Source organism: Triticum aestivum, chromosome 4B, assembly GCF_018294505.1.
Source record: "Triticum aestivum cultivar Chinese Spring chromosome 4B, IWGSC CS RefSeq v2.1, whole genome shotgun sequence".
NCBI classification, from domain to species: domain Eukaryota; kingdom Viridiplantae; phylum Streptophyta; class Magnoliopsida; order Poales; family Poaceae; genus Triticum; species Triticum aestivum.
In genome coordinates this window covers 540278913-540299037 of record NC_057804.1, presented here as the reverse complement: position 1 = coordinate 540299037, position 20125 = coordinate 540278913, and positions in this window count along the sequence as shown.

Here is a 20125-nt window from a genome sequence, read left to right as displayed (position 1 = left end):
GGGTCATATCGGTGTAAAGCGCATGAAGAATCATAAAAATGGACTTTTGGAATCACTTGATTATGAATCATTTGATGCTTGTGAACCATGCCTTATGGGCAAGATGACTAAAACTCCGTTCTCCGTAACAATGGAACGAGCTACTGACTTATTGGAAATAATACATACCAATGTATGCGATCCAATGAGTGTTGATGCTCGTGGCAAGTATCATTATTTTCTGACCTTCACAGATGATTTGAGCAGATATGGGTATATCTACTTAATGAAACACCAGTGTGAAACATTTGAAAAGTTCAAAGAATTTTAGAGTGAAGTAGAGAATCATCGTAACAAGAAAATAAAGTTTCTACAATCTGATCGTGGAGGAGAATATTTGAGTTATGAGTTTGGCCTTCATATAAAACAATGTGGAATAGTTTCACAACTCACGCCACATGGAACACCACAGCGTAATGGTGTGTCCGAACATCATAATCGCACTTTATTAGAGACAGTTGCATTCACTTTAAATAGGGCACCATCAAAATCCGTTTGAGACGACGCCTTATGAACTGTGGTTTGGCAAGAAACCAAAGTTGTCATTTCTTAAAGTTTGGGACTGCGATGCTTATGTGAAAAAGTTTCAACCTGATAAGCTCAAACCCAAATCGGAGAAGTGCGTCTTCATAGAATACCCAAAGGAAACTATTGGGTACACCTTCTATCACAGATCCGAAAGCAAGATATTCGTTGCTAAGATGGATCCTTTCTAGAGAAGGAGTTTCTCTCGAAAGAAGTGAGTGGGAGAAAAGTAGAACTTGATAAGGTAATAGTACCTTCTCCTGAATTGGAAAATAGTTCATCACTGAAATCAGTTCCAGTGATTCCTACACCAATTAGTGAGGAAGCTAATGATGATGATCATGAAACTTTAGAACAAGTTACTAGAGAACCTCGTAGGTCCGCACCAGAGTGGTACGGTAATCCTGTTCTGGAAGTCATGTTACTAGACTACGATAAACCTACGAACTATGAGGAAGCGATGGTGAGCCCAGATTACACGAAATGGTTTGAGGCCATGAAATCTGAGATGGGATCCATGCATGAGAACAAAGTGTGGACTTTGGTGGACTTGCCTGATGATCGGCAATCCATAGAAAATAAATGGATCTTCAAGAGGAAGACAGACGCTGATAGTAGTGTTACTATCTACAAAGCTCGACTTGTCGCAAAAAGTTTTTCGACAAGTTCAAGGTGTTGAATACAATGAGATTTTCTCACTCGTATCGATGCTTAAAGTCTGTCCGAATCATGTCAGCAATTGCCACATTTTATGAAATCTGGCAAATGGATGTCAAAACTGCATTCCTTAATGGATTTATTAAAGAAGAGTTGTATATGATGCAACCAGAAGGTTTTGTCAATCCTAAAGGTGCTAACAAATTGTGCAAGCTCCAGTGATCCATCTATGGACTGGTGCAAGCATCTCGGAGTTGGAATATACGCTTTGATAAGTTGACAAAAGCATATAGTTTTATACGGACTTGCAATGAAGCCTGTATTTACAATAAACTGAGTGGGAGCACTACAACCTTTCTGATAAGTATATGTGAGTGACATATTGTTGATCAGAAATGATGTAGAATTTTTCTGGAAAGCATAAAGAAGTGTTTGAAAGGAGTTCTTTAAAAGAAAGACCTCAGTATAGCTACTTACATATTGAGCATCAAGATCTATTGAGATAGATCAAGACGCTTGATAAGATTTTCAATGAGTACATACCTTGACAAGATTTTGAAGTAGTTCAAAATGGAACAGTCAAAGAAAGAGTTCTTGCATGTGTTGCAAAGGTATGAAATTGAGTAAGACTCAAATCCCGACCACGGCAGAAAACAGAAAGAGAATGAAAGTCATTCCTTATGCATCAGTCATAGGTTCTATAAAAGTATGTCATGCTATGGACCAGACCTATTGTATACTCTGCCCTGGTTTGGCAAGGGAGTACAATAGTGATCTAAGAGTACATCACTAGACAGCGGTCAAGAATATCCTTAGTGAGGACTAAGGAAATATTTCTCGATTATGGAGATGATAAAAGAGCCCGACATAAAGAGTTACATCGGTGCAAGCTTTTACACCGATCCAGATGACTCTAAGTCTCTATCTGGATACATATTGAAAGTGGGAGCAATTAGCTAGAGTAGCTCCGTGCAGAGCATTGTAGACATAAAATATTTGCAAAATACATATGACTCTGAATGTGACAGACCCGTTGACTAAACTTCTCTCACTAGCAAAACATGATCATACCTTAGTACTCTATGGGTGTTAATCACATAGCGATGTGAACTAGATTATTGACTCTAGTAAACCCTTTTAGGTGTTGATCACATGACGATGTGAACTATGGGTGTTAATCACATACAGATGTGAATATTTGTGTTAAATCACATGGTGATGTGAACTAGATTATTGACTCTAGTGCAAGTGGGAGACTAAAGGAAATATGCCCTAGGGGCAATAATAAAGTTATTATTTATTTCCTTATTTCATGATAAATGTTTATTATTCATGCTAGAATTGTATTAACCAGAAACATAATACATATGTGAATACATAGACAAACATAGTGTCACTAGTATGCCTCTACTTGACTAGCTCGTTAATTAAAGATGGTTAAGTTTCCTAACCATAGACATGAGTTTTCATTTGATTAACAGGATAAAATCATTAGGAGAATGATGTGATTGACTTGACCCATTCCTTTAGTTTAGCACTTGATCGTTTAGTATGTTGCTATTGCTTTCTTCATGACTTATACATGTTCCTATGACTATGAGATTATGCAACTCCCGTTTACCGGAGGAACAATTTGTGTGCTACCAAACGTTACAACGTAACTGGATGATTATAAAGGAGCTCTACAGGTGTCTCCGAATGTACATGTTGAGTTGGCGTATTTTGAGATTAGGATTTGTCACTCCGATTGTTGGAGAGGTATCTCCGGGCCCTCTCGATAATGCACATCATTATAAGCCTTGCAAGCAATGTGACTAATGAGTTAGTTGCAGAATGATGCATTACAGAACGAGTAAAGAGACTTGCCGTAACGAGATTGAACTAGGTATTGAGATACCGACGATCGAATCTCGGGCAAGTAACATACCAATGACAAAGGGAACAACGTATGTTGTTATGCGGTTTGACCGATAAATATCTTCGTAGAATATGTAGGAGCCAATATGAGCATTCAGGTTCCGCTATTGGTTATTGATCGGAAACGTGTCTCGGTCATGTCTACATAGTTCTCGAACCCGTAGGGTTCGTACGCTTAAGGTTTCGATGACAGTTATATTATGAGTTTATATGTTTTGATGTACCGAAGGAGTTGGAGTCCCGGATGAGATCGGGGACATGACGAGGAGTCTCGAAATGGTCGAGACGTAAAGATCGATATATTGGACAACTATATTCTAACTTCGGAAAGGTTCCGAGTGATTCGGGTATTTTTCGGAGTACCGGAGAATTACGGGAATTCGTATTGGGCCTTAATGGGCCATACAGGAAAGGAGAGAAAGGCCCCAAAGGGTGGCCGCACCCCTCTCCATGGACTAGTCCGAATTGGACTAGGGAGGGGGGCGCCCCCTTCCTTCCTTCTTCTTCTCCCTTCCCTTTATCCTACTCCAACTTGGAAGGGGGGAATCCTACTCCCGGTGGGAGTAGGACTCCCCTATGGCGCGCCCAAGAGAGGGCCGGCCCTCCCCTCCTCTGCTCCTTTATATACGGGGGTAGGGAGGTACCGCAAAGACACAACAATTGATCTCTTGATCTCTTAGCCGTGTGCGGTGTCCCCCTCCACCATAGTCCTCCTCGATAATATTGTAGTGGTGCTTAGGCGAAGCCCTGCGACAATAGAGCATGAAGATCGTCACCATGCTGTCGTGCTGACAGAACTCTCCCTCGACACTCGGCTGGATCGGAGTTTGAGGGACGTTATCAAGATGAACGTGTGCTAGAACTCGGAGGTGCCATGCTTTCGGTGCTTGATCGGTCGGGCCATGAAGACGTACGACTACATCAACCGCTTGGTTCTAACGCTTCCATTTTTGGTCTACGAGGGTACGTGGACAACACTCTCCCCTCTCGTTGCTATGCATCACCATGATCTTGCGTGTGCGTAGGAAATTTTCGAAATTACTACGTTCCCCAACATATGGAAGTACTAGTATTTGGTATCTTTGCATTGCGTGTACACATCCATGGCCATATGCAAGTACATAGTTTTGTCATGCACACGTACACTAGCGTGTACGTACGGGCATATGTATATACATGCTCCGGTTCGAACCTGCCTCCATATATAGCTTGCCCTAAAAACTCATTTAGTATTATTATTTTATGCCATATAGTGCATAAAAACTCGTCGAACATCTTCATCGCGCGAGGCAGACGAAGCTGAAGATTTGGACGACACAGCGGCAGGCCCTACAACAACGGACGACCCCAACAACACTGTCGCTCCTCCATAGACATCATGATGATATTCTTTAGGGGCGTTAGTCCTCACTTTTCGTCGCTTTTGGTAATTTGATGACAAAGGGGGAGAAATTTTAGTTAGTCTTCAAGCGGGTCTCTTATATGGGTTTTTTTTGTTAAGTTACAACTCTCGTTCTTCTGATGTGTTTGATTCACCGAGTTGTAAACTTAAGTCCTATGGTGGTCTGATACTTTTGACTACTTTCTGCATGCTTATTTCCTCAAGTACTTAATGCACACATGCTGAATTTCGTCAGACACCATATTTCATCCTGCATTTCAAATTCTTCTTATGATATGTTAAATGCATGTATGAATTAAAAGATATAGGGGGAGATCTCCATGATATTACTCTACAATGTGCATTTGCTATCCAAAGCAAATTCCTCAAATGTGCACATCTTCAGGGGGAGTTCTTCTATATCTTGCAATCAAATTCCTCAATACTTAGCACTTTAAATTGAGATGTTTATTCCTGTTGAAAACTTAACCTATTTGTCATCAATCACCAAAAAGGGGGAGATTGTAAGTGCATCTAGTGCCCCTTAGTGATTTTGGTGTATTGAATACTTATAGGTTAATTAAGGACTAATATGTTTGTGAGTGTACACAGGCTCTATAAGTTGATGAGGAGTTTGATATTTACGATGAAAGTCAACCCCTAAGAACGTATGTCTTCACCTGAAGACTTTGGTTCTCCTGAAGATTTTGAAAGAGAAGAAATTGGTGTGACCTTGAAGACTTGGATATTCATGCGAGGATTATGAAGCGTGAAGAATTTTGTTTGCGTAGTTTCATTTTCTTTTTCTTGAATCATAGGAAACACCGTACTGTTAAAGGGGGTCGAGGTACTAAGGAAACTGATTTCCAAGTGATGCTCATCTCAAAATCCTACACCTACCTAATCCTTTCAAGTGAAGCCATTGGAAATCTCATATCAGTTCAGTCAATTTCTTCAGTGACAGAGACGAAGATCTTCTGGTCTCTAAGGAACTTGTTCTGACTAAGGAGTTAGGAATTCGCCAGTGCAAATTTCCTATACAGTGAGGAACATGATAGCCCTAAGCAATTTGAACCTCAAATTTCCGACCGTTGATGTGCTATGCACCAGTTGTCCAAAATATCTACCCACCTAACGGTCATGTCAATGAAGGGCATTTATGCCTTATCATGTCGGGCTGCTCCCTAGGCTATAAATAGCTGTCCCCCTACAACCACTAGCTAGTTGGTGGCTCCGAGAGAAACTTACACTTGTCATTAAGAGCATCCCATCCTCCGAGGACTTTGAGCAAAAATCATCAAGTGAGGAAAACCCAAACACCTACAAACCCAAAGTTATTGAGCATCACTGCAAAGATTGTTCCTGTGTGGAACCGATGCTTGTTACCTTTGAGGATTGTGCATCCTCCAGACGGTTAGGTGTCATGGTCTGAGCATCCAAGAGGAATTATGGATCGCCAAGTGACCAACTCTGTGAAGGTTTGGAAGTCACCTGAAGACTTACCACGAGTGATTGGGTGAGGTTTGTGTGACTTTAGCTCAAGGAGAATAGGGTTAGGACTGTGTGTCCTCAAGTTTAAATACTCAGCCACTCCAACCAGACGTACAACTGCTACAGCAGTTGGAACTGGTCTACCAAATTATTGTCTTCACCAAAGCCAACTGGTTCTATTTCCTCAACCCTTCCATTTCCTCATTCATGTGTTGATGAACCTGATCATTACTGTTTGAAGACTTTGACTGAAGACTTTCTCTAATTCCTCAATCCTAATTCTTCAGTCACATAGTCTTCAGCCCGCTTACACTACTGGAATCAGCTTCTTTGCCGTCCGCCATGGCGGACGGCACAGGCATAGATCCTGGACGGCAAACTCATTTGCCGTCAGCCAGCGTACGACAAACTGTCCGACTCAACACATGCCAGCAAAGGCCTTCTTTGTCGTCTGCTTTGCAGAAACGGACGGCAAAGGATTGTGTCGTCCACCATCTGAGGCCAGCAGACAGCAAAGACAGCGGACGACAGTGGGGTGGCGTTAGAGCCATTAGGGCATTAACAACGCTCTTTGCCGTCCGTTGAGTCTAAGCTCTTTGCCATCTGCTGACGGACGGCAAAGAGCTCAGTTAGGCCAGCACTGGGAAGCTGCCATGTGGCCAGCTATGTCGTCTGCCAGTAGACGACAAAGATTCAAAGGTCTTTGCTGCCCACTGGCAGACGGCATAGCTGGCCAAATAGGGAGCCAGTGTTCCCAATGTCTACAGGTAGCTGCCACGTGTCCTCTTTGCCGTCTGCTAGCAGACGGCAAGGAGGCTATATATCCCCTGTTTTTATTTATATCCATTTAATTTCACTGGAATTCACACACAGATATACATATTTTTTTCACAGGCACAACAGACATATGATGTATCCAACACATAGCTCCATCCATGACAACATACATACATAAGAAACACAGTTTGATCCATACATCTTACACTAATATCACAATGTTCAGCCAAAACATTGTTCCATGCATCCATATAACAAGTTCCACATTATCCTTTGATACAAACAAAAAGAAGAACAGAGAAACAAGCACTCCATCCATGCAAGCTTCCATATAGTGAATTAAATCTGCAAAATGGGAAATAAGAAAGTTAGAAGAAGAAGAAGAAAACTAGGTCTTCTTCTCCTTCTTCTTCTTCTTCTTCTTCTTCTTCTTTTCTTCCAATTCCTTCTTTTCTTCCTCTTCCTTGATTTTCTTCATCTTATTGTGTCATTTGTGGACAAAATAGGCTAAGTTATGCCATAAATGGACTAAATAGGCTAAATAAGAAGAAAAATGCCATTTTGAGCTAACGTAACAAATTATGCCATTTTTGACCTAACTAAGCTTATTGTGTCATTTTAGAGGACAACAAGCTAAGTATATGACATTTATGAGGTCAGCAAGGTTATGATGCCATTTACAAATAAAAACAAGTAAGAGGAGGAAAAGAACAAGAACAAGAAGAAGAAGAAGAAAAGAAACTTCTTCTTTTCTTCTTCTTCTTCTTCTTCTTCTTCTTCTTCTTTTCTTCCTATTCCTTCTTTCCTTCCTCTTCCTTGATTTTCTTCATCTTATTATGTCATTTGTGGACTAAATAGGCTAAATTATGTCATAAATGGACTAAACAGGCTAAATAAGAAGAAACATATTGTTATCACGGAGGTGTAGGAATGGTCGAGGCTGCGCCAGTGGCAGATGGAGATGAAGGACCGGTCGGGGTTCCGGCATTGGCAGACGCGGAAGGATTGGTTAATGCTTGTCGGGAGCCATGCTAAACCAAAGATCATTTCCAATAATGTCTCGTTAGGATGATGCAAACTTAAATGTGAATAGTAGTAACTAAGGACCATTCAAATCAAACTCACTGTGGCCACCGGAGCAATCTGGGGCATCGGTGGAGGGGCCTGACCATTTTTCTCGCACATGGTCTACACATTTGGTTCTGACGAGTCAGTCATATTAGTTAGTAATGCAAACATTACGTGCATGACTGGGCTAATATGCACGAGAACGTACCACGATGAGCTCGTATAGAGCCCGGTGAGACGCCTCGTTCCGGTTCCTCTCCTCCTCCAACAGCTTAGCCATCCTCTCCTCCCTCTACCTCTCCCTCTCCACCGCCTCCCTTTTTGCCTCCTCCAAAAGCATCTGGGTCTTCAATCTCTCTTTCTCAACCGCTGCCTACAACACAGCACTCCTTGTTAGCATTGTAATCATCGACGAATCCACACACAATGTAATGGAGGAAAGGTCAGAGAGTCCGTATAACTAACCGCCACGGCCAGCTCTGCGGGCTGTGCATGAGGCGTTATCTTAGGGTCAGAGCTACAAAGGCGGTTCTTGATCTGCGGGAGAGTCTTAGGACAACGTATCAGTCCATCACCAATGGCTTGAGAGCCATGGGACCTCCCGCCACCAGATATCATCACCAGCTCTATATCAAAAGGATCCTGACTCGGGGTGTGGTGTCAGGCTATCGGGGGTTGGGGTCGGGGTGGGGGGTCGGGGTGTCGATTGTCGGGGTCTCAGGGTGTCGCGGTGTTGGGGTCGGGGTCGGGGTGTCGGTGGTCGGGGTCGGGGTCGGGGTGTCGGTGGTTGGGGTGTCAGGTGTGGGGCTGTCGATGGTCGTGGTCGGGGTCGGGGTGTGGTGTCCGGGTGTCGGGGTGTCAGGGTGTTGGGGTCGGGGTCGGGGTGTGGGTCGGGGTGTGGTGTCAAGGTGTCGGGGGTCGGGGGTAAGGGTGGGTGTGGTGTCAGGGTGTCAGGTGTCGGGGTGTCGGTGGTCGGCGTCTGGGTCGGGGTGTGGTGTCAGGGTGTCGGGGTGTCGGGGTTTGGGTGTCGTGCCAGGGTCGGGGTGTCAGGGTGTCGGGGTCAGTGTCGGGGTGTGGTGTCAGGGTGTCGGGGGTCGTCGGGAGTCGGCGTGTCAGGGTGTTGGGGTCGGGGTGTTGTGCCGGGGTGTCGTGTTGGGGCCGGGGTGTCAGGGTGTCGGGGTCGGGGTGTGGGTCGGGGTGTGGTGTTAGGTTGTCAGCGGTCGTCTGGGTCGGGGTCGGGGTGTGGTGTCAGGGTGTCGGGGGTCGGGGGTCGGGGTCGGGATGTCGTGCCGGGGTGTCGGGGTGTCGGGGTCTCTTTTTTCCTTTTCTTCTTCTCTTCTTCTTCTTCTCCTCCTCTCCTATTTCTTCTTCTCCTTCTCCTCCTCCTCCTCCTCCTCCTCCTCCTCTTCTTCTTCTTCTTCTTCTTCTTCTTCTTCTTCTTCTTCTTCTTCTTCTTTCTTCTTCTCCTCCTCCTCCTCCTCCTCCTCTTCTCCTTTTTCCTCTTCTTCTTCTTTTCTTTTTTCTTCTTCTCCCTCCTCTTGTTCCTCCCTTGTCGTCCTCCTTCAAATCTTCTTCTTCTTCTAAACTAAAACTAAAACTAATCTAAAATAAACTAAACTAAAACTAAAACTAATCTAAAATAAACTAAACTAAAACTAAAACTAAACTGAAACTAAAACTAAAGTAAAACTATAACTAAAATAGAAACTAAACTAAAAGAAACAAAAGGAAACTAGTTAAACAAAAAAGGAGGGAGGAGCTCACCTGCAGGAGGAGGCGGAGACCCGCTGGAGGGGGAGGCAGGACAGCCACGGCGGTCGCGGCGGCTACTGGAGGAGGCGGCGACCCGGTGGAGGGGGAGGCCAGACGGTCGCGCCGGGATGGGGCCGGGATGGCCGCGGCGTGGCTGGCCGACACGGAAGGGGCGGCGGGGCTGCGGTGGAGGTCGGGGAGGGGTGCGGGCGGCGGGGTGGCCGGCTACACCGGACGGGGTCAGCGGCGGCGGCGCGGGCCGGTGTGGGTGGGGGTGGCGACGGAGGGGAGGGGGCAGGGGGCAGGGCGACGTGGAAGGGGTGGCGAGGGTGCGGTGGAGGTTGGGGTGCCGCATGGGAGGGGTGCGGGGCGGCGGGGCGGCCGACTACGGCAGACGGGGTCGGCAGCGGTGGCACGGGTGTGGGTGGGCAGGGAATGAGAGAGTGAGAGAAGAGAGAGAGGACGGGGGCGGGATGGCCGTTAACGTACCCGCCTCTTTGCCGTCCGCCAACGGTCGGCAAAGATTCTTTGCCATCCGCTGGTGGATGGCAAAGAGGTGGGGCTGATGGCAAAGACCTTGTTTGCCATCAGCCACTTCTTTGCCGTCCGTTTTCTTGTGGCTGACGGCAAAGACCTTCTTTGCCATCATCCAACAGACGACAAAGAGTTGGTAGACGGCAAATAAGCTAATTCTAGTAGTGTTATCCTGTTTTCACGCTATCTGTACTCTGTGCTTGTTTTCATTTCATCATGATGACTATGTTGTTGCTCAGTGATGAATTTGTATAAATCGCCTATTCACCCCCCCCCCTCTAGTCGATGTAACGCACTTTCAGTTTTAACTCAGAAGAAACAAAAAAAAATATTAAACCGTCTAGAAGCTTGAGTCCAGACGATCCATTTCGCCTTATTTGTTTATGTTATGTACTGAAGGATTGAACGCTTTGTTGAATAAAGCTGAGGAAGAAGAGAAGCTTGATGAAGTGAAGATGTCTAGGGAAGCACCGACCATCACTAATCTATTGTGTGTAGATGATTAATTAATCCTGATGAAGGCCAATACTGAGAATGTTGAGTGTATGAAAGAAATCCTTGCATCATGTTGGTGTCGCTTCAGGACAGAAGGTTAGTGTGGACAAGTCAAGTGTATTTTTTAGCTCTAATACTAGAGTTGAGATGAAGGAACAAATTTGCAGCAGTTTGAACATAATGACGGAGGCACTATCGGTACTTATCTAGGCTTACCATCCACCGTGGGTCTAGATAGAACATACTATTTCCAATTTTTGGTGGATCGAGTTATGAAAAGAATTATGGGATGGTAGGAAAGGCAACTTTCAACAGGAGGAAAGGAAGTGCTACTCAAATCTATTGTACGGGCTATACCATCTTATGCAATGTTAGTTTTCAAAACTCCAAAATAGATTTGTAAAGGAATTACAAACGCGAGTCGCATTATTGGTCGGGTGATGGTGACAATCAGAGGAAAATGCACTGGTCCGTGTGGTGCAAGATATGTGTGCCAAAAAAAGAAGGTGTAATGGGATTCAAGATATTCATTGTTTTAACCTAGCCCTCCTTGCAAAATAGGCTTGGAGATTAACTGATAATCCGGATTCCCTTTATGCCCGTGTTCTCAAAGCCAAATATTATCCAGATAGTGATATTTTGGATGCAACTCTAAAAAAGAGAGCCTCATTCACATGGAAAAATATTATGTCGGGAGTGCAGACACTAAAAATAGGTCATATATGGAGGGTCGGTGATGGTAGTTAGATCAATGTTTCTAATGATGAATGGATCCCTAACTCACCTACTAGGAAAGTGATCACGGCTCATGGATGCAATTTACTATAAAAAGTAAGTGATTTCATTGAACCTGTTACAAGTCGTTGGGATGAAGAATTGGTTTCTCAAACATTCTGGCAAGTTTATGTGGCGCGGATCCTTGTGATTCTATTGCCTGAATTTGATATGTTGGACTTCGTAGCATGGAACTTGTGCAAAAATGGGAGATTCTTAGTGAAATCGGCATACTTGGCGAAGTGGCACAACCAATATGGACATAAAGTATCAGGACAAAATACAGTCGGACCCTCACGGAATTCACCATTATGGGGGACGATCTAGAGCTTAAGCTCTCCTGCCAAGGTTAAGTTTTTCCTCTAACGAACTTTGTTAGGCTCGCTACCATGTCAGGAGAGTTTGGCTAACTGACATATAAAAGCCAGTGTGCAATGTCCTACATACGATATAGGATTAGAGAATACCAAGCACTTGTTATTAACTTGTGCCAAAGCTAAAGAGGTATGGTGGTTACTGGGTTTGGACTTTGTTACTAACAAGCATGTGCTTTGGATCATGTGGGACAAGTTGTGCTAGAATATTTATTGCTGGAACCACTTGAAGAATTTGTGGTCCTCAGTCTCGGAAATTCAATGGAAGCAATTGATGTTGGTTCTTGTATTTATGGTGGGAGAGGAAAAAGTTAATGCATAATATTATGGTCCAGGAACCTAAGTTCATAGCAATGACAATTAGAGCTTTAATTGCTAATTATACTATGGCGATTGATGCAAAGGCGATGATCAAGCGACATGGCTGGGAAATACCAAGGAGAAACTACGTGAAGCTAAGCATGGATGCGGCTTTTGACCCAGACTTACTCAAGGGCTCGTAAGACACTGTCATCAGACACTCTAATGGAAAATTCATCGTGGCAGGAAACATGGAAATTGATTGTTGTGGAGATGCGCTTATGGCCGAGGCACTCGCTTTATGGTTTGGTCTCAATTTGGCAACATCAGTTGGGTGCAATCGCATAGAGGTGAACTTCGACAACATCGACGAGATAGAGACAATGAAGAATGAAGGTCACTCTTACAGTGTATTGGCGATGTTTTTTGATGATATATATCACCCTATGTGTGATTTCCCACATATCATTTTTTAGCATGCTTCTAGTAGACTAATTGTGTTGCCCATGATTTAGCCAAACTAGTGACAAAGGTGAGAGCGGAGTCCCATAGAAATTGTTGGCACTCTTGTAAAATATACTATGGTGATGACCATTCAATGAAGAGTACTTTGATGTCAAAAAAAGCAGGAGAGGAATTGAGACAGGATAATAAGGAAAGCAATCAATGCTAAAGCAAAGGATTTGAGAAGAAAATTTAGACATGATAATAAGGAAGGAAATTTAGACATGATAATAGGGAATAAGGAAGGTAATTTGTAAAGGAATTGAAACAAGGTTCCATGCCAGATAATTTAGTTCATTTTGATAGGAAAATAGGGGAGCTAATTTGGAAAGGAATTTGAGACTTCATTGTGGCAGAATAATAAGGAAGATGCATGCATGTTGAGCATAATATTGGGAGAGCGCCCACCCTTAGGGATGCATGTTGTGCATTAAACATTGTGATTTTGGGAGAGCACCCGCCCTAGGGAATACTTGTTGAGCATAATATTGGGAGATCTTTAACTAGGTCAAAAAAATACCCGAATCAATATTGCATTCTGATCAACTCTTTCTCTCTCTCTCTCTCTCTCTCTCTCTCTCTCTCTCTCTATTGTAAGCTATTTTTTGTCTTTTTCGCAATAATGTTATGGTGCTTACTCATTAGCGAAGCATGGACCGCAAGTTGAACAATGCATACAATCCCCCCCCAATGCATAATTCGGTTAGACTTTTGTATATATTGTCCGCTTGAAAGAACAATTCGTCCTCATGTTAGGGACATTTGATTATTCTTTTTTTAGAAACCATAATAATTGGATTAGGAGTGTTGGACTCTGATGAATTTATATCACGTTGTATTTTTTAATACTTCTGATGATCTTTATTGCCATGATGTTTGATAAATGGATCAAAAGTTTTTCCTAAAAAATGTTGTCAATTAGATCAATTTACTCCAAATCATACCCCATGTCCTAAGCTCCACGTTGTCAGCCTCAAATGATGCATATTTTTTTCTCATCGGCTACCATTATCCCATGACATAGTTCCTCGACCCAGCAAATCGTGGTTCATAAAAACTGGTATTTTCTCACGTTGCGACACATGAGCATTTGTGCTAGTATAAATATAATATGTGTACCTAGATTTTCATGTAATGCATGTTTTCTATATATGCGTGCACAAAAATGCATGCATTTCTAAAATGCAAGTTGTTTGCTAGTATTATAAATTCGTGAAATTCCCTTTTTGGGCAGCTCACATGGTCAAGTGTTTTTTTGAATGTTTTTTTACATATGTACAACACATCTACACAATAATGTAGCTCTTTCATATATTTTTATACTTTTACATATGAATTTTGATCAGTGAAAAAAGGCTCACTAGAAACTGAGCTCCAAAACGCCTCACTCCGAGGAGAGTTCATTTATGACGGAGCTTCTACATAGCAGACTCCTCTTAAGCAATCTAATTCGGTCGTTGTGAGCCATGCCTATACTATGGGATGTATTTCTTTTGTATCCACATTTTTTCCTTACAGAATACCAACTTCCAACTAATATTATTCCAATAGGTTTCCACCAAATTCATTTTTTGAAATATTTCATCTTCATGAAAGTTTCAAAAGAGGGGTTTCACATTATTTTGGCATTTTTATTCAAAGTTGTTCAATTGTTCCAGCAGCATTTCAAAAGGCCATTTTCATTTAAAAAATCATTTATTTTAGTGATTGTTTCTTGTTCAATTTTCTAAGCATAGAATTCAAAACTTTTAAAATTATTGCATTCATTTTTCAATCAATTTTAAACTCCACATGTATTTCACAAAAAATCATTTGTGGCAGTGTTTGGAACATGTGTTATGGTGTAGTGAATACGAATCCTTTTGATTCATAGGAATTTCATATGATATTTGGATATAATTGCAATGCACTCTATTACAATGGACAGAGAATAGAAAAGAGACCCTTAGCTTTCTGGTTGTGCCATTGCCTTTGCAACTAGTAGAATCTTTCTACCCTTCTCATCCCATCATCCGGCAGAGTGAGATGTAGAAAAAGCAAAAGTACATATTCAATGTTTTTGTTGCTGCTCAAAATAAACATACATGCATGAGAAGATTAATGTAATCTGAAAAAAACAGAGCCAACTAAAAAATTACCATACATGGACAAGGACAAGTTAGGAAAATCTCCGATTTGAAATTGTCCCTGTCCACTGTCCTCGTTGAAATTTTTCATACAATGTCTGAAGTAGAGTACCCTAACCGCCATGAAATTTCAATCACACTATTCAAAACACCTTTTGGACAAACATGTAATGTGGTAATGCTATCTTGTACTACGCATCATCGAAACCTCACTCTGTTAAACAAGTGCTTCATGTTATGTCCGCAATTCAGATTGCATATCTTAATTTATTTTGCTTACTCTTTAGTCGTGCAATGATTGGTCTTCGGGAACAGGTTGACCATGTTTTCAACCTCACTCTTGTACTACTTTATTCAATTAAGATATGCAATCTGAACACTTTTTTTGCAGGGTCTTAAGGGGCTGGCTTTAATCTAACGGTAATGATATCCAGTGAACATTTACCGGGAAGGACATCATTTGCTAACCTTTTTCATGGCAATTTATGTTGCGGGAGCATGATAATTCTTCACGCGAACACGGCAATTTTCGCAGCAAAATCCCTTCTTAACAGAAGTTGTCATCTGTTCCGAAGAAATTATCATGCACTTTCGAAGAACCTGCCATAAAAACATTAGTAAATGACATACTTCCTAGGGAATGTTTTTTTATTTTGCAAGAAAACTTCCAAACTATTTATTTTCAATCATGGTCAGCGAACACCAGAAATAAAAAAAATTACATACAGATCCTAGACCACCTAGTAATGACTACAAGCACTGAAGCGATCCGAAGGCACGCCGCCGTCATCGCCCCTACCTCGTCGGAGCCGGGCAAAACTTGTTGTAGTAGACAATCGGGAAGAAGTCGTGCTAAGGCCTCATAGGACCAGCACAACAGAACAACAACCGCCGCCGATGAAGAGTAGTGTAGATAGGAAGGATCCAACCTAAAGAGACACAAACACTCCTTGCACCGAGGCCGACAAAGACCTTTTCACGGCTGCTATGAAGGTCGTGATTGGCAATGGGGCCAAGGCTTTCTTCTGGGCGTCTCCCTGGCTTGATGGCCTAAGGTCGATGGACATTGCCCCTAAAATCTTTGAGATCTCAAAAGAGAAAGGCTGCTCTGTGAGGAAGGCACTCAATGATGAACTGTGGATATCACAAATTGACATGCCAAATGGCATTACCAGATGACATATACATGACTTCGTCACCCTTTGGGAGAAGTTGGATGGGATAATCTTGGATCATGACACGCAAGATATGATCACATGGAAGCTTACGGAGAGCGGTTCACTCCACTTCTTCAGCCTATTCCCTATAGTTCGAGGGACGCACCTCAACACCACTCCTAAAGACCATTTGGGAAGTCTGGGCAACTCCGAGATGCAAGTTCTTTGCTTGGTTAATCGTTCACAACAGAGTTTCGATGGCGGAAAGGCTACAACGAAGGGGGTGGCTGAATTGTGGTTTGTGTCCTCTTTGCAGCCAAGTTTAGGAGTCTGCGGTGCACCTCCTATTCCAATGCCGGTTTTTGGTTGCGGTTTGGAATGCGGTAAAGGCGAAGATCGGGCTGATCAATATTGTCACGGAGGACTGGGCGGCTATGCGAAGTGTCAGACATTGGTGGACTGAGATTGCGCTCGCGCGCTCTCCTAATGGGAAAGGGATGGCATCCCTGCTGCTATGTCTTGAGCCTGCGTTGGTTTTCCTTAAAGAGGAAAGGGTGATGCAGCAATAGTAGCGTAAGTATTTCCCTCAGTTTTTGAGAACCAAGGTATCAATCCAGTAGGAGGCTCCTCAAAAGTCCCATGCACCTACACAAACAAACAAAGAACTCGCAACCAGCACAATAAAGGGGTTGTCAATCCCTTCACGGTCACTTGCGGAAGTGAGATCTGATAGAGATAGTATGATAAGATAAATATATTTTTGGTATTTTATAATATAGACGCAAAAAGTAAAGATGCAAATAAAAGTAGAATGAAAGCTTATATGATAAAAGATAGACCCGGGGACCATAGGTTTCACTAGTGGCTTCTCTCAAGATAGCATAAGTATTACGGTGGATGAAAAAAATTACCGTCGAGCAATAGATAGAAAAGCGAATAATTATGAGATTATCTAGGCATGATCATGTATATATGCATCACGTCCGTGACAAGTAGACCGACTCCTGCCTGCATCTACTACTATTACTCCACACATCGACCACTATCCAGCATGCATCTAGAGTATTAAGTTCATAAGAACAGAGTAACGCATTAAGAAAGATGACATGATGTAGAGGGATAAACTCAAGCAATATGATATATACCCCATCTTTTTATCCTCGATGGCAACAATACAATACATGCCTTGCAATCCTTTCTGTCACTAGGTAAGGACACCGCAAGATTAAACCCAAAGCTAAGCACTTCTCCCATGGCAAGAAAGATCAATCTAGTAGGCCAGACCAAACTGATAATTCAAAGAGACTTGCAAAGATAACTCAATCATACATAAAAGAATTCAGAGGAGATTCAAATATTTCTCATAGGTAAACTTGATCATAAACCCACAATTCATCAGATCTCGACAAACACACCGCAAAAGGAGTTTACATCGAATAGATCTCCACAAGAGAGGGGGAGAACATTGTATTGAGATCCAAAAAGAGAGAAGAAGCCATCTAGCTAATAACTATGGACCCGAAGGTCTGTGGTAAACTACTCACAACTCATCAAAAGGGCTATGGTGTTGATGTAGAAGCCCTCCGTGGTGGATTCCCCCTCCGGCAGAACACCGGCGACGGCTCCAAGATGGGATCTCGCAGATACAGAAGGTTACGGTGGCGGAAATATTTCTTCGGTGGCTCCCTGGATGTTTTCGGGGTACGTAGGTATATATAGGAGGAAGAAGTACGTCAGTGGCCACTCGAGGGGCCCAGGAGACAGGGGCGCGCCCAGGAGGGGTGGGCGCGCCCTCCTATCTCCTGGCCGCCTCGATTGCTTCTTGACTTGTACTCCAAGTCCTCTGGATAACGTTCTTTCCAAAAATCACGCTCCCGAAGGTTTCATTCCGTTTGGACTCCGTTTGATATCCTTTTCTTCGAAATACTGTAATAGGCAAAAAAACAGCAATACGGGTTGGGCCTCCGGTTAGTAGGTTAGTCACAAAAATGATATAAATTTATAAAATAAAGCCCATAAACATCCAAAAGGGGTAATATAATAGCACGGAACAATAAAAAATTATAGATACGTTGGAGGCATATCAAGCATCCCCAAGCTTAATTCCTGCTCGTCCTCGAGTAGGTAAATGATAAAAACAGAATTTTTGATGTGGAATGCTACCTAGCATAATTCTCAATGTAATTTTCTTTATTGTGGCATGAATGTTCAGATCCAAATGATTCAAGATAAAAGCTTATAAAACATAAAAATAATAATACTTCGAAGCATACTAACAAATAATCATGTCCTATCAAAATAGCATAGCCAAAGAAAGCTTATCCCTACAAAATCATATAGTTAGGCCATGCTTCATTTTCATTACACAAAATACTCCCATCATGTACAACCCCGATGACGAGCCGAGCAATTGCTTCATACTTTTTATCGCGCTTCAGCTTTTTTCAACTCTTACGCAATACATGAGCGCAAGCCATGGACATAGTACTATGGTGGTATATGGTGGTGGTTGTAAGAACAAAAGGGAGAAGATAGTCTCACATCAACTAGGCGTATCAATGGGCTATGGAGATGCCCATTAATAGATATCAATGTGAGTGAGTAGGAATTGCCATGCAACGGATGCACTAGAGCTATAAATGTATGAAAGCTCAACAAAAGAAACTAAGTGGGTGTGCATCCAACTTGCTTGCTTACGAAGACCTAGGGCATTTTGAGGAAGCCCGTCATTGGAATATACAAGCCAAGTTCTATAATGAAAAATTCCCACTACTATATGAAAGTGACAACATAGGAGACTCTCTATCATGAAGATCATGGAGCTATTTTGAAGCACAAGTGTGGAAAAGAGATAGTAGCAATTGTCCCTTCTCTCTTTTTCTCTCATTTTTTTCTTTTTCTTCTTTTTTTTTTACTTTTTTTCTTTTCTTTCTTTGGCCTTTTTTTTCCTTTTTGGCCTTTCTTTTTTTTTCTTTGTAAAGTCCGAAGTCTCATCCCGACTTGTGGGGGAATCATAGTCTTCATCATCCTTTCCTCGCTTAGGACAATGCTCTAATAATGAAGATCATCACACTTTTATTGATTTACAACTCAAGAATTACAACTCAAAGCTAGAACAAGATATGACTCTATATGAATGCCTCCGGCGGTGTACCGGGATATGCAATGAATCAAGAGCGACATGTATGAAAATTATGAAGGTGGCTTTGCCACAAATACGATGTCAACTACATGATCATGCAAAGAGCAATATGACAATGATGGAGCGTGTCATAATAAACGGAACGGTGGGAAGTTGCATGGCAATATATCTCAGAATGGCTATGTAAATGCCATAATAGGTAGGTATGGTGGCTATTTTGAGGAAGGTAAATAATGGGTACATGCTACCGGCAAAAGTTGCACGGTATAATAGAGGCTAGCTAAATGGAAGGATGAGTGTGTGTATATCCATAGACTCACATTAGTCATAAAGAACTCATATACTTATTGCAAAAGTCTACTTAGCCCTCAAAGAAAAGTACTACTACGCATGCCCCTAGAGGGATAGATTGGTAGGAAAATACCATCACTCGTCCCCGACTGCCACTCATAAGGAAGACAATCGAAAGAGCACCCCATGCAACAAATTTGTCACACAACTTTTACCATATGTGCATGCTACGGGACTTGCCAACTTCAACACAAGTATTTCTCAATTTCATAATTACCCACTAGTATGACTCTAACATTACTACCTTTATATCTCAAAACAGTTATGAAGCATCAAATTGATCCTAGTGTTTAATGCACTTTCTATGATAGTTTTTATTATACCCAACTTGGAAGCTCATCATTCTAGGACCAAATTCATAACCATAGCAAATACCATGCTGTTCTAAGAGACTCTCAAAATAATATAATTAAAGCATGAGATACTAGCAATTTCTACAAAATTAAGCCACCGCCGTGCTCTAAAAGATATAAGTGAAGCACTAGAGCAAAAACTATCTACCTCAAAAGATATAAGTGAAGCACATAACATATTCTAATAAATTCTAATCAAGTGGGCTTCTCCCAAAAGGTGTGTACAGCAAGGATTATTGTGGTAAACTAAAAAGCAAAGACTAATATAATACACGACGCTCCAAGCAAAACACATATCATGTGGTGAATAAAAATATAGCTCCAAGTAAAGTTACCAATGAACAAAGACGAAAGAGGTGATGCCTTCCGGGGGCATCCCCAAGCTTAGGATTTTGGCCATTCTTGAAT